The sequence below is a fragment of the Ursus maritimus genome, unplaced genomic scaffold (assembly GCF_017311325.1).
Source record: "Ursus maritimus isolate PB19 unplaced genomic scaffold, ASM1731132v1 scaffold_6, whole genome shotgun sequence".
In the NCBI taxonomy this organism is placed as follows: domain Eukaryota; kingdom Metazoa; phylum Chordata; class Mammalia; order Carnivora; family Ursidae; genus Ursus; species Ursus maritimus.
In genome coordinates this window covers 85,223,091-85,236,129 of record NW_024426774.1, presented here as the reverse complement: position 1 = coordinate 85,236,129, position 13,039 = coordinate 85,223,091, and positions in this window count along the sequence as shown.

Genomic DNA, 13,039 nt, shown 5'->3' with positions numbered 1-13,039 from the left:
CCATGTTTCTGCTCTTTGCAGGGTCATCACACAGAGAGCATTTGCCGGATCCTGCTGGGGCTCCCAGTTTATGGCAAACTGAGCTGAGAGCCCACTCCCACGCTTACTGACCACAACCAGCTTCCCCTCTTCAATGCTTGGGAAGTCTGCTGGCTCAGGCACCCATGTTCTTTCTGTGGTCCCGGGGATCCTGATACCGCACTGTCCCACCTAGGATTCTGCCCCACTTCATCACCTGAGCACCTTTCAGGCAGGGATGTCCCTCACTGGAGCAGACTTCTAATGGTTCCAATTTTGTGCTCTGCTACTGTATCACTTTCTGGTAGTTGGCTTATGAAGGCTCCCTCCACCTGCTGTTTATCTTCTGATACCTCCCCTCAGATTCACTTCTCTGCAACTTCTACCTTGCAGAAAGTGGTTGCTTTTTTATTTGTAGAATTACAGCAATTCTTTTCTTACATCTCAGGTTGAGTTCATAGGTGTTCAGAGTGAGTTCACAGTTATCTAGCTAAATTCAAGGGACCAGATGAAACAAGGTCCCCTACTCTTCTGCCATCTTGCCTCTGTCCCATTGTTTCTTTTTTCTCCTTTTCTTCTTGACTCCTTTGGAATAATTTAGTATTTTTTTGTTTCCATTTTATTTCCTTTTTATTTTCCTTAAGAAAAGCATATTTCTTTGTTTTAAGATTTTGTAATTACATTAGAGTTAACAATATACATCTTTAATTATCCATGATAATTAAATTATCATGATATTAAACATAAATATTGTACCACTTCACATACTTTCTAAGCATTTTATTATAGTGTGCTTCCATTTTACCCTTCTCAGCCATTGTATTATTGTTTGCATACATTTTTCTTCTACACATGTTATAAAGTCCATATATCTTTTGATTTTCCTTTAAATAATTGATTATCTTTTAAAGTGTTTTTTGACATGAGAAAAACAGTCTTTTATGTTATGCATTTACCATTCCCAAAACTCTTTATTACTTTGTCTAGATTTGAATTTCCTTCAGGTGTCAATTTCCTTCTGCCTGAAGAAATTTCTTTACCATTTCTTGTTATCCAAGAGTACCAGCAATAAAGTTTTTCAGTGTTTGTCTTAATGTCTTTCTTTTGCCTTTGTTTTTGAAAGATATTTCCCCCAACATGTAATTCTAGGTTGATATTTTTTTTTCACTTAGTACTTAAAAGGTGTCATTGTTTAATGGCTTGTACTGCTTTTTTTTTTTAATACGATTTTATTTATTTGAGAGAGAGAGAAAGAGAGAGCACGACTGGGGGAAGGGGCAGAGGGAGAGACTATCCAAGCAGACTCCCACTGAGCACAGAGCCTGACATGAGCCTTGATCTCACAACCCATGAGATTAGGACCTGAGCCAAAACCAAGAGTCTGACACTTAATTGACTGAGCCATGCAGGCGCCCCTAGCTTGTCTTGTTCTTGATGAGATGTCTTTCTTATTCTTAACTTAGTTGCTTTTTTTTTTTCTCCTCTGACTGCTTTAGCTTTTCTCTTTGTCACTGGTCCTATGGAGTTTGATCATGATTTGTATATGTATGGTGTGTGAATGTACTGGGGGCTCACTGAGTCTCTTGTATCTAGACATTTATAGTTTTCATCAAGTCTGGAAAGTTTCTTTTCATAATTTATTCAAAGTCCTTTTTTTGTCCAACTTCCTTATTTTCTAGGGTTTCAGTTATACTTGTGTTAGGCCAATTAATATTGTCCCACAGCTCACTGACTTTCTCTTAATATTCTGTCTTTCCTCTTTTTTCATTTTAGATCATTTCTACTGCTGTGTCTTACAATTTATTGATCTTTCTCATGAATCATCTAATCTGCTGTTAGGAGCATAAATTGTTATTTTTCATTTCAAATATTGCATTTTTCATCTCTATACATTAAATTTGTGTCTTTTACAAATCTATCATTTTTCTTTCCATCATTTGCATGCCTTCTTTTACCTTTTTAAACTCATGGACTACAGTTATAATAGTAGTTTTAATGTTTATGTCTACTAAGTCTATAAGCTGTGTCTTGTCTGTGTCTATTTCTACTGGTTGAGTTTTTTAAACATTACAAATCACATTTACTTTTTTGGTATGATGGTGATTCTTTATTGGATGACAGATATTGTGAAATTTATATTATTAAAAATGGAGTGCTAGAGTTTGTTGTATTCCTTCGAATAGTTTTAGCTTAGTTCTAGATGCAGTTAAATTCCTTGGAATCAGTTTAATCTTTATGAGACTTGGGTTTGAGGTTTGTCCAAGCAGCTTCATTCTGGCGCTAATTTGGTTGCATTACTGAGACCATACCCTTCTGAGGGATTTAATGGCCTCTTGTATTAGGAGGTTTCTTCTTGCTTGCTGGTGGGAGCACAAGGCACTGGTCAAGTCAGTTCTGGGGATTGTTTTGCTTACTTCCTCATGCTGGTGCTTTCCTCAGATTGCATCACTCCTTCACATGGATTGGTACTCAAATAAAGGTTTGAGGGGTCCCTATGCAGACCTCCACAGTTTGCTCACTCTGTAAAGCCCCCTCCTTTTTGGTACTCTCTCCCACAAATTGCTTACTTTGGCCTCTGTCTCCAGAACTCAGCAGGCTCTCTTCGGGTCCCCTTTCCTTGTACTTAAGCTTAGAAACTCTCCAGGCAGGACCTAGGCATTCACTGGGTACACTCTGTTATGGGCTGAGTTGTGTCCCCCCTTCCCATTCATATGTTGAAGTCTTAACCCCCAGTACCTCAGAATGTGACTGTGTTTGGTATAGGACCTTTGAAGAGGTAAGGTTAAATAAGGCATTAAGGTGGGCCTAATACAATGTAACTGGTGTCCTGATATGAAGAGAAGATTAAGACAGAGACATACAGAGGGAGGCCATGTGAGGACACAGGGAGAGAACAACCTTCTCAAGCCAAAGAGCAAAGGCTCAGAAGAAACTAACCCTGCCCACACCTTGATCTCAGATGTCTATGCTCCAAAAGTGTGAGAAAATACATTTCTGTTGTTAAGCGCCCCAGCCTGTGGTACTTTGCTATGCAGCCCCAGCAAACTGATGTACCTATTTGGTTCCCTTCTCTTAGGAATCACTGTTCTATAATGTTTGTGTTCTAAAGTCCTGTGTTCTGTATTCTGCTTGATTTTCTAGTTATGTGAGCTGGAAGGTAAGTCCAATTCCTGCCTTATGTCCATAAGCAGAAGTCAGAACTAGCTTTAGTCACTCAACAACATTTCTTCCAGCTCTAGTTGTGATCCAAGAAGACATGATAATCCATAGAATGTCAGATTAGAAAGAAGTCTAGGAGAGACTAAAAAACACAGCTGTAAGAGGAAAAACTAGACTACTATAATAAGAAATTCAAAGTCAGAGGGTCTTAAACAGATAAAAGTTTATTTTTTTCTCACGCAATACCTTGGACAGGCAGCTTGATGGAGTCAGAGCTCCCTTCTTGCTTTCCTGCTGTCTGTGTAGTTTGCTCCTGTCCTCGTTGCCAGAGCTGGCTTCCCATATAACCACGCTCCAGCTGCAGAAAGAGGGAGAGAAGTGGGGGAGTGTGTATAGCTTTCTACACCTACCCTGCTCATGGCCATGCCTGGCTGCAGGGCACTCTGGGAAAGCATTTAGGGAGGCCATCTTGTACTCAGATAAAATTTATATTTCTAATGGAAGAAGGGGAGAATGATAGAAGTCTATGCCACACCAGTAAAATTTTTGTATTTGATGAGGTAAGAAGAAGTTTTTTAAATGGGATGTAAGAGTGCACTTACCCTCACAAAACCCTGTGCACCAGGAAGCATCAACATAGCTGGGCATTTCAGGAAGTCACCAGTGAAGATTTGTTTGGAATGGTGCATTTCCACTTGACTTATGGCTGTGAAGTGGTTATACAGGGATGTCCCTGGACAATGGTTCATGCCTGATACTAAGAGGAGATGAGGAATAAGCAAGCCTGAGAGATCTGGCCCCAAATAAAATTCTGGGGGACTCTGGGAATATAGTGTATGCTGGATATAAAATGTGATAGCTGAGCTGTTTAACTTAGCTTATGATATCAATTCTGGATCATATTTTTAAGTCTAAACATCTTTACAAGCTCCTCTAGGAGTATGTTAGAACATCACGTCCCAACACAACTGACAGCTTGTCAGTTGTTACAGAAATGCTAGATTACAGAAATGTTATATTTGCCAGGGAGAAATAAAAGGAGTCAAGAACACACATGGTTCAAGTCCTCTTTATCATGGGGATTTGGGGCTTTTCTACAGACGACCTTTACGAGTGTTCCAGATTGTAGGTGGCATCCATAAAAATGGTGTTCTGGGCCCCCACCTCTGTTTCAAGAAGAATAACCCCATCTGGTTTATATATTAGGCTTCCAGATGAGATTTCATTTGCACAAATGTTCCAGGGTTTTAAAAATATGAAGCAGTTCATTTATAATTTCCTTGCTTGATGCAACAAACTGCAAAAAAGTTTATATTAATAGGTCATTCCAATGCTTGGAAAGTGATCCAGTCTATAATTGAAGAGAAACTACCTCCCTTGCAAATTCTGCCTGTTCATCCTGGGAGCCCTCCCCAACAGAGGCCATTCCAATCCTTGAGCTCTGAGAGCAGTGCTGTGTTACCACTAACACCTCTCCAGGCTCCAAAGCTGCACATCTTTGGTGGTGTTCCACATGCCCCTACAACAGCCACCAGCTGGACTCTTGGTGGGGCAGGTAGCCTGAGCAGGGTGCAGTGGGATGCTACATCCACCCACACAGGTGGTTTTGGATTTGCTTAGGTCATATCATCCTTTTGGAGGAACTCCAGTCACTCTGCAAATGATCTTTGGTCAAGTGCAATGAATTGTTGGTTTCTATATACAAGGTTTTACGATTATTCCGGTTGGTGCATTAATCTCTTCCTTCTAAGGTAATTGTGACCTTGATTCTGCCATCTGTTATATCTACTTGTCCCACTGAGCTTAGGGTAATTGATAGATGTGATATTTATTCCTTGATACCTTCACTTAAATTATAGAATGCTTTAGTGGGCAGAGCCTTGTGGTATGCCACTAGAGACTCCCCTTCACATTGACAGTGATTTGACTTGACCCCACAGAAGGTTCTGAAGTCTTTGATTAAAATCTAGGTCCTTTGATGAGTTAGTTGAAAAAAATATAGATCAGTGATGCTCCAGACGAACAGCTGAGAAGTCATTCCCAGACTGATTGACATTTATTAGGGCTATGATGCATATTTAAGAGTCACATTAAAGGGCTGGGTTCAGGGTAATGTGTTGGATTTGCCGTGATTTTCATAACTCAGCAGCGTTGCAGGGTGTGCCCCCTCCTTCCCTTTATAAGTGCTCAGCACCACAGCAGCTAACAGCTGAGCAGAGAGAAATAGCCAGGAGGGAGGCTTGCAGAGTCCGCATTTCTGCAAAGCACATCTTGAACATTTGAAAGGGCTGACATCAAACATGGATCCAGTCTGGAGAGTAGGATGTTTTCACATCAGAAACCAAGTGTCAGAATTCCAGCTTTGAACATCAAAAAAGAGGGAAGAAGAAGAAGAAAAAAAAAACCTCTGACAGTATTGATATCCAAGGGACAAGCTCTGAGACCAAAGATAGAGGTATTTGTGCCAAATTTTCAATGATCCTGGTGGAAGGGTCATCTGCTTGGATCTGCACCCTGTTTGCTTCCTCTGTTCACATGCTCCCTGGCTGGGTAGGAGGAGGTTCAACCAGGCGTGGGGTTTGGAATGAGAAAGACATGGAGGCACTAGCGTCTGTGGTGGCGGGGTGTTGGGGGGGGGAGGGGGGGCTCCGAAATCTTCTCTCTTGCAAAACCTTCATTTCCCGAGAAGCCATTTCCGGCCATGTCTGAGGAGCACTCAGCCCTACCTTCCATTGTCTCAGGCTCAACAGACAGCTCACAGGGTCACTCCATGAGGAGCACCTGACCTTGGCCCAGCCCTTCCTCCCATGTGTCTCAAGGTGGGGTGAGCACTGGACACAGTGATCCCCATCAACTCGCCCAAGAGACAAGCAGTTGGTGTTCAGCTCGGGCTCCCAAATAGGTCATTTGATTTTTAAATTGAAAACTATGCCCCTGTCAAATGATTTTTAACCCAGGTCCAAATGCATCTATTTTTAGGCCAGCAGTATCTTCATCCTATGTAGACACTGACTACGATGATCTTAGAGGACATTGTTTTCATATGTTCTTAATAAACATTCATTTCTCCTGAAAAAAAAAAAAAAGAAAACTATGCTTTGAGGATATAAGATATTTATATGGGTAAAAAGTAAACACTATACAGAAAGGTACACCCAGAGCTGTCTTGTGCCCACCTCTGCTGTCACAGTCCCGTTTCCTCCTATTCCTTAACCATTTTTATTAGAATTGTGTTTGCCATCGTTTAGTAGTATTGCTTATGCAAAACCAAGCAAAAACGAAGTGTGTGTATGTGTATATATATACTTATTACTTTTATGTATACACTTATTACTTAACAATGTACATTTCTACAAAAAGATATGCACTGTTTATTGTTCCACATCTCACTTCCTTCATTTAACAAACCACGTGGAGACATTTGCCAAGCTGTGCTCACCTCTTTGTCTGATTTGCAGCCCTGTGGGCTCCCTGGTGGGGATGTGCCATGCGTGTTCACCCAGTCCCTGGGTGGTGCGCACTTGGCTGCTTTGTGTCCTTTGATGTTACAACAAGGCTGCAGTGAATGCCCTGCTCCACGTGTCACTCTTGGTGCACTGGGGTGTCCACATGTCTCCATTCCCCTCCCTGGTGCTATGTTGCCTGCATGCACACTAGCAGGTAGGAGGATGCCGGCCCCCTGCAGATTGCCAGTGTAGCATGAAGGCATCTGAGGATGTCGGCCAGTCCAACGGGCGATGAGTGCTCTCTCACTGTGGTTTCTGCATTTGCATTTCTCTGATTACGAGTGAGGCTGAGCGTCTTTTCATGCAGCGTCCCCCCCCCCGCCCCCCCGCCCGGTTATTTTCTGGAAACTGTTCATTAGAGTCTTCAGGTCCAAGGCAGAAGCATCAGTCTCTAAAGTCAGGGCAAGAGCTGTCTACATTTTTATTATTTTATTTTACTTTTTAAAGATTTTATTTATCTATTTATTTGTCAGAGAGAGAGACAGAGAGCGCGCGCACACAAGCAGGGGGAGTGAGAAGCAGGCTCTCTGCTGAGAGCTGGAAGGACATAGAACATGAGATTTATTCCCTAAATGATAGAGTGAGGAAGAATGTGTGATGATATAAGAGAAATTTCCATGCCCCAAAGGGCAAGAAGTTTCATTCAGTTGGTGTAGGTGAGGACTGGTGGGTCCCTGAAAGGAACCTGTCCCATCGTGGTCCTGAGATAGAGACCCAGGGGTGTGATGGGTGTGGTGAAGGAGTGAAACATCCAGGCTCCGTCCCTCCTCCTGCCACCTACCCGTGCCCAGCCCTCCAGAACACCTTCAACACCTCCCTGCTCCTGCTCCCTGCTCCCCGCACACGGTTTTACTCTGTCCCTCAAAAAGAAAGCAAACACGACCCAGTCCGTGCCGCTTTCTGCAGCTGTTGCCCACATTCACCTCTGGCCACTGCAGGATTTCCCCACGTGACCCGCATGACCCACCCACGACGCACCCACGCCCCATCCAAGTCCCACCGTCACAGGCGGCGGGGGTCTCCTTACGCCCAGTCCAAAGCTGAAACTCCTCTCTGCTTTCCCCTCAGCCCAAAGTGGTCACCTCCTTGGTGGGGGCCTCCGCGGCTCCATGCTCTGTCCCCGGGCCCCACCCCGCCTGTCTCCCTGGAAACTTCTCAGCAACTCCTTTCGTGCCTCCAGGGATGCCGCTGGTCACTCCAGTCAGGCCCCCTCCTCCTCCTCTGCATGCTTGGTGCCAGCTTTGGCTGTCCATCTGCCTTTGCCTGCCTGGCTCCTCACCCTGTCCGTGTTCAAACAAGCCCCCTCCAGCCTTCCCGAGAGGCAGGGTGGGGTGGGAAGCCCTCCACACCCTGCAGGGACTCCGGGATCCCTTGAGGTCAAACGGGGGGGACACTGCCTAAGTTGGAGGGGGGTCATCCCTCCTGCCACTGCTCCCGGGGCACGGGTCAGTGGACCACAGTGATGGCCACCGTGTCCGTTTCCTGTAGCTGTGGTAATAAAACAGCACAAACTTAGTGGTGGTAACACAAACGTATGATCCTGTGCTTCTGGCAGTGAGAAGGCCAAAGTAGGTCTCCCTGGGCTGAAATCAAGGTGCTGCAGGTCTCTGAAGCTTGAGGGGGCAATCCATCTCATTGGTTTGTCCAGCCTGTAGAAGTCCCAGTGTTTTTGCTGGCTCATGGCCCCTTCCTCCATCTCCAAAACCAGCAGTGGCAAATGGAGTCCTTCTTAAATGGCATTTCTCCGACTCTTACTTTTCTGCCTCCCTCGTCCACCTTCAAGGGTACTTGTGGTCACACTGGACCCGCCCAGATAACCCAGGAGGATCTCCCCATCTCAAGGTCAGCTGGTTAGCAACCTTACTTCCTCTGTCATGGAATGTAACAGATTCAAATGTTCCTGGGGTTAGGACATGTTGGGAGCAATTGTTCTGCTCTATGTGCAAGACGTTTGGCACTGGTTCTTCCTGGCCACCCTCCCTCCGTTACTTCTCCATTACACCCTCCATTACTTCTCATTACCTCTGCCCTGTGCACTGTGGGAGCCTCAGCACAGGCCTTCCTGGATCTCTTCTCCCCTTTTGTAATACAGGATTACCGTTCTAAACATTAGACCCTCCCCTGTACCTTCCAGGCTGAGCCCTGTGACTGGTCAGCCTTGCTGGGCCCTTGGAAGTCTGGCTCTGGTTGTGTGGACCGACATAGCCTAAAATGGCCATCTTTTACACGTTCAGCATGTATGTTTTTGTGGATAATTCCTAGAGTAGTCCTTGCTCTGCGGTGGGGCTTGGAGAGGGAGGTAGTGCGGCATTCAGGATGGAGCAGGGTGAGACTGGAGGGAAGGCAGGACATCTGTGTTACACTCAATGGCTAAACTTTTGTTGTGACGTGGTGTCATCAAATCTGTCTTTGCCAGACTGCAGACCCTGCGTCAGCCTCAGCCTCCCCAGCTGTGCTCTCTGAGGCTGAGGAACTTCCCTGTGCTGTGGTCACGATACCCCCTTGGTATATCCTCTGGGGCTTCTCCAGAAGGAAGTGTTCACAGCCTGTCTAGGCTGATGGGCTTTCTTGCTCTGCTCCCATGACCTCAGGCCCGCCCTGGATCTCCAGCAACCCAGAGACTTCCTCTTCACCCAAACACACCGCTTCCTTCTCACTACCGTCAGATACTTTTCTTCCATCTCAGATTTGTCTCTCACAGTCTAGCCTTTCTCAGTGTTCTGTCTTCCCCTCCCCACGTTCCAGTCTCTGGAACTTCCTGCCCATCTTAAAGTCCTTATGCCACGTACATCCTTTAGCTTGCTGTAATCATCCTTAAAGATGGTGATGCTTGGAACCGGGAGGGGCCCAAACTCTCTGGACCCTTCTCATCAAGTTGACCTTCAGCCCAGATCAACAGACCATCCACCAGTCCCCCTGGATGGGCTTCAGGGAACCTCCCGGTCTGCTCCCCTGCTCTCATCCTCCACCCCCCAATCTCCCCTGGCCTTCTGCCCTCTGCAAGGGTCCCTCACCCAGTTATTTCCACTCAGCTGTCTTTATGGAGCTGGGAAGATGGCTTCCATCCCAGGGGATTCTGATGATGTCTTGAGGTCCTTCAAAAGGAATCGATTGCAAAGCAAATTGTTAAGATTACCAGTCTGTCAGGCACATCTGCTTATTTTCTTTAAACAAATCTTTTATTTTGAGATAATTTTAGACTTACAGAAAATTGCAAAAAAATACAGAATTCTCATATACCTTTCACCCCGTTCCCCTTACATTACCATCTTAAATAACCACACACAGTTGTCCGAGTTGCAAAATTAACATTGCTATGCTAATATTTGGCCTCATTCGAATTTTGCCAACTGTCCCACTAATGTTCGTTTTCTTGGCCAGGACCCCATTTTGCATTTGTCCTGCCTCTTTGATCTCCTCTAATCTGTGACAGCTCCCCAGTCTTTCTCTGTTGTTTAGGACCTTGTCAGGGCACATCTTCAGTATGAGGAAAGGTGTACAACATTTCTCTCTCTCTCTTCTCTTTTTTTGCCCACTGTGGGGAGGAAGGAAGCAAACTCCATTCTGCCTCAACTATGTCACATTCTGTTTAGTGTCAGACTTCCTGTGCACCTGGCTGGTTTTCCATGGATGTGGACGTGCATGCCCTCATGCCCTCCCTCTTTTCGCCTTCAGAAGCAGCTCAGTGCTTGCATGTAGCAGCTGATCAATAAAATTTGACTGAGCTGGGTTTAGATACTTAGGAGAACTTAGTGCTGTGAGCTTGTGTGGGGTGTTGCACTTGTATGTAAGCATTTGTAGAAGTGTGTCTGTGTGTGGACTAGGGGGTCCTCTGTGAGTAGGCTGAGTTATTTCTATAAACCAAATTAAGCCATTTAATTTTTCAATTAAAATTTGTTGAGTGCCAACTTGGTGGCACACACTGTACTAATTAGACCTTATCCCAAGTCCTAGAGAAACAACCAATAAGTCAATGAGGCAGAGTCCCTGCCCTGGGGTGGCACAGTCTTTTGTTGGAAGCAAAGGCTCACTGGTTGGGGCAGACATCAGGGCTCTGGAAACACAGAAGCAATCAAGGAGGGCTTCCTAGAAAAAGTGACATTTTAATTGAGACCACAAGGTTGAATGGGAATTAACCAGCATTGAGGGGGTGATGGGGAGCCAGGTGAGGGTCTCAGGCAAAGACGAGAGAGGGTACTTTGGGGGAACCACAAAGCAGAAATCGAGTCCCTCTGTACCAGGTCCCACATCAGACACATTCTGCACATTTTCTTTAAGCCTTACACCCCCAGAAAGTAGGCATTATTGTCCTCATTTAAAGACGAGCTGAAAGTAACTTAGAGAGGTGACTTGCCCAAGTCCACAAGGCCAGCAGGAGGGAGCCCTGAGGTCTAAACTCAAGAAAAGGAAGCCTGTGCTTTGAATTTGAGGTCTCAGAGGATGACAGACGAAGACTTTGTGAGAAGTAAATGAAGGGATCTCTAATCTGTAAAAAGACATAATAAAGCTTAATTTTGTACTCTCTTCCCCCAGTTTCCCGACTTCCAGAAGCTTGGATCTTTATTGGCAGTGGGGGCTCGGAAGCTGTGGTTAGCTGGCAGCTCCTCACTGCTGGACACTCACAGCCTTGTAACTGTGACCTATGACCTGTGACCGGTTGCAGACACAGGGAGAGGCATGGGCCTGGCCTAGCCTCCTCCCTGCACACTTAGCTGTCCAGTGAGGTTGTTTTAGAAATTACCACCAAGGCTTCTGATTAAGCTGGGAGAATTAGCAAAAGCAGCATCTGCTTCAGATGACAAGTGGTAGGACCAGTGAGAGCCCAGACAACTGAGCTAAGAAGGGAAGTAGAGCCAGTAACTCAGACATTCAGCTGTAGTCCTGAGCACTCAGACGTGCATTTGGCAGGCAAGACTGTGGAGGATGAAAAGAGTTTAGGTTTTAGAAAGGGAGCTGGATTTTTATAATAAGAGCAATGGTCAGTCATGTAACCTTTCTCCCTACCATTTTATGACTAATGGGCCCTTAAGCAGGCCATCCTGAGCTACTCCGACAGTGACCCAGGAGTCACTGAGGGACTTTCCATCCTTCTGACTGCAGGAAACAATGTGCCCTGAATGCCAACAACACTGTGCTTCCTTGGGGACCGGGCACACTGTGGGGCCCACATCGCCAGCCCAGCCACTCTCCCACCAGCGTACACCTGTGGCTCTCTCAAGACCCGACTCCGTGCATTGTTTCCAGAAGACAATTTGGCAGTGAGGATGATTAGTTTTAGCCATTTGTATAGAGCTGGGCTGGGTCGCATGAGGAGAAGTGGAAAGCAGGAGTTGCAGAGAGCTGGAGACACTCTTTTATTTTCCCCAAGAGCTCAGTTAGGGGGTGGGTAGAGCAGACACCTGCCAGAGAACCCCTAGAATTGAGGACCTTCAAATGTGCACAGGCTGCCGCCCCTGCAGGGCCACTGGGGGCATATTTTCTTGCAGCCTGTGACTATTCTGGCAAGAGAAAATGGGGTCAGTTGATTTCACTTTGCCTTTTTCTTAAAAGGGTATTTCTCAGGACTGGCCAGAGGCAGCCCCGATGACCCAGAGCTGGGGGCGGGAGAGCTGCAAATTCAGTAAGCAACTGAAGCCAGAGTGCAGGTGGAGCTGACCAACTGGTACAGAAAGATTTCGGTATTGCACCTGTAGGTCTCAGGCAGGCCCTGGGGGAACTGTCCGGGCTGGAGGACCAAATGGCCAGGAGGTGCCATTGCCGGTCTGTGAGGACATTAGGGATCTGCAGAGCGGGCGTGGACAGGTGGGCGAACTGGGGTGGGACAATCTTGATGTAGGTGTGAGGGGGCCACAGGTGGGTCTATCCAGTGTGGCCTGGGGTTCCGCTTCCCTCCTGCCAGGACATGGCTCAGGGCTACTGAGGTGCTGAGCTCTTCCAGGAGGTGGGCATTCCTTTACCTCATGGCCAGAAAAGGCCTTCTGGAAGGCTCTGGGGGCAAGTGGGAACAAGGGAGGAGGGCAGCACAGAATAGCTCCCAGGTAAAGTGCCAGGTGTCGTGTCCCAGAGGGAATGTGAATGGGGGTGAGGGTGCCCAGCCCCACCGTATGGCCCCTATATAGCTTGATGGGTCCTGTGGGGCCAGTGGGGGCAGGGCCAGTTTCACAGGGGACCTGGTCCGAGGAGCGGCATACACTGCCCCCCCCCACCCCCATAAGACTGCACCGACCAGGCCATGCACAGGTGGCCTCCTCGGGAGATGTGCTATGTGTAGACACATGCTGTTCCGTTGATTTCTCTTATTCAGCGCTTACTCCATGGCGGGCAACTGACAACCATCAGCATATTAACTCTTTAGA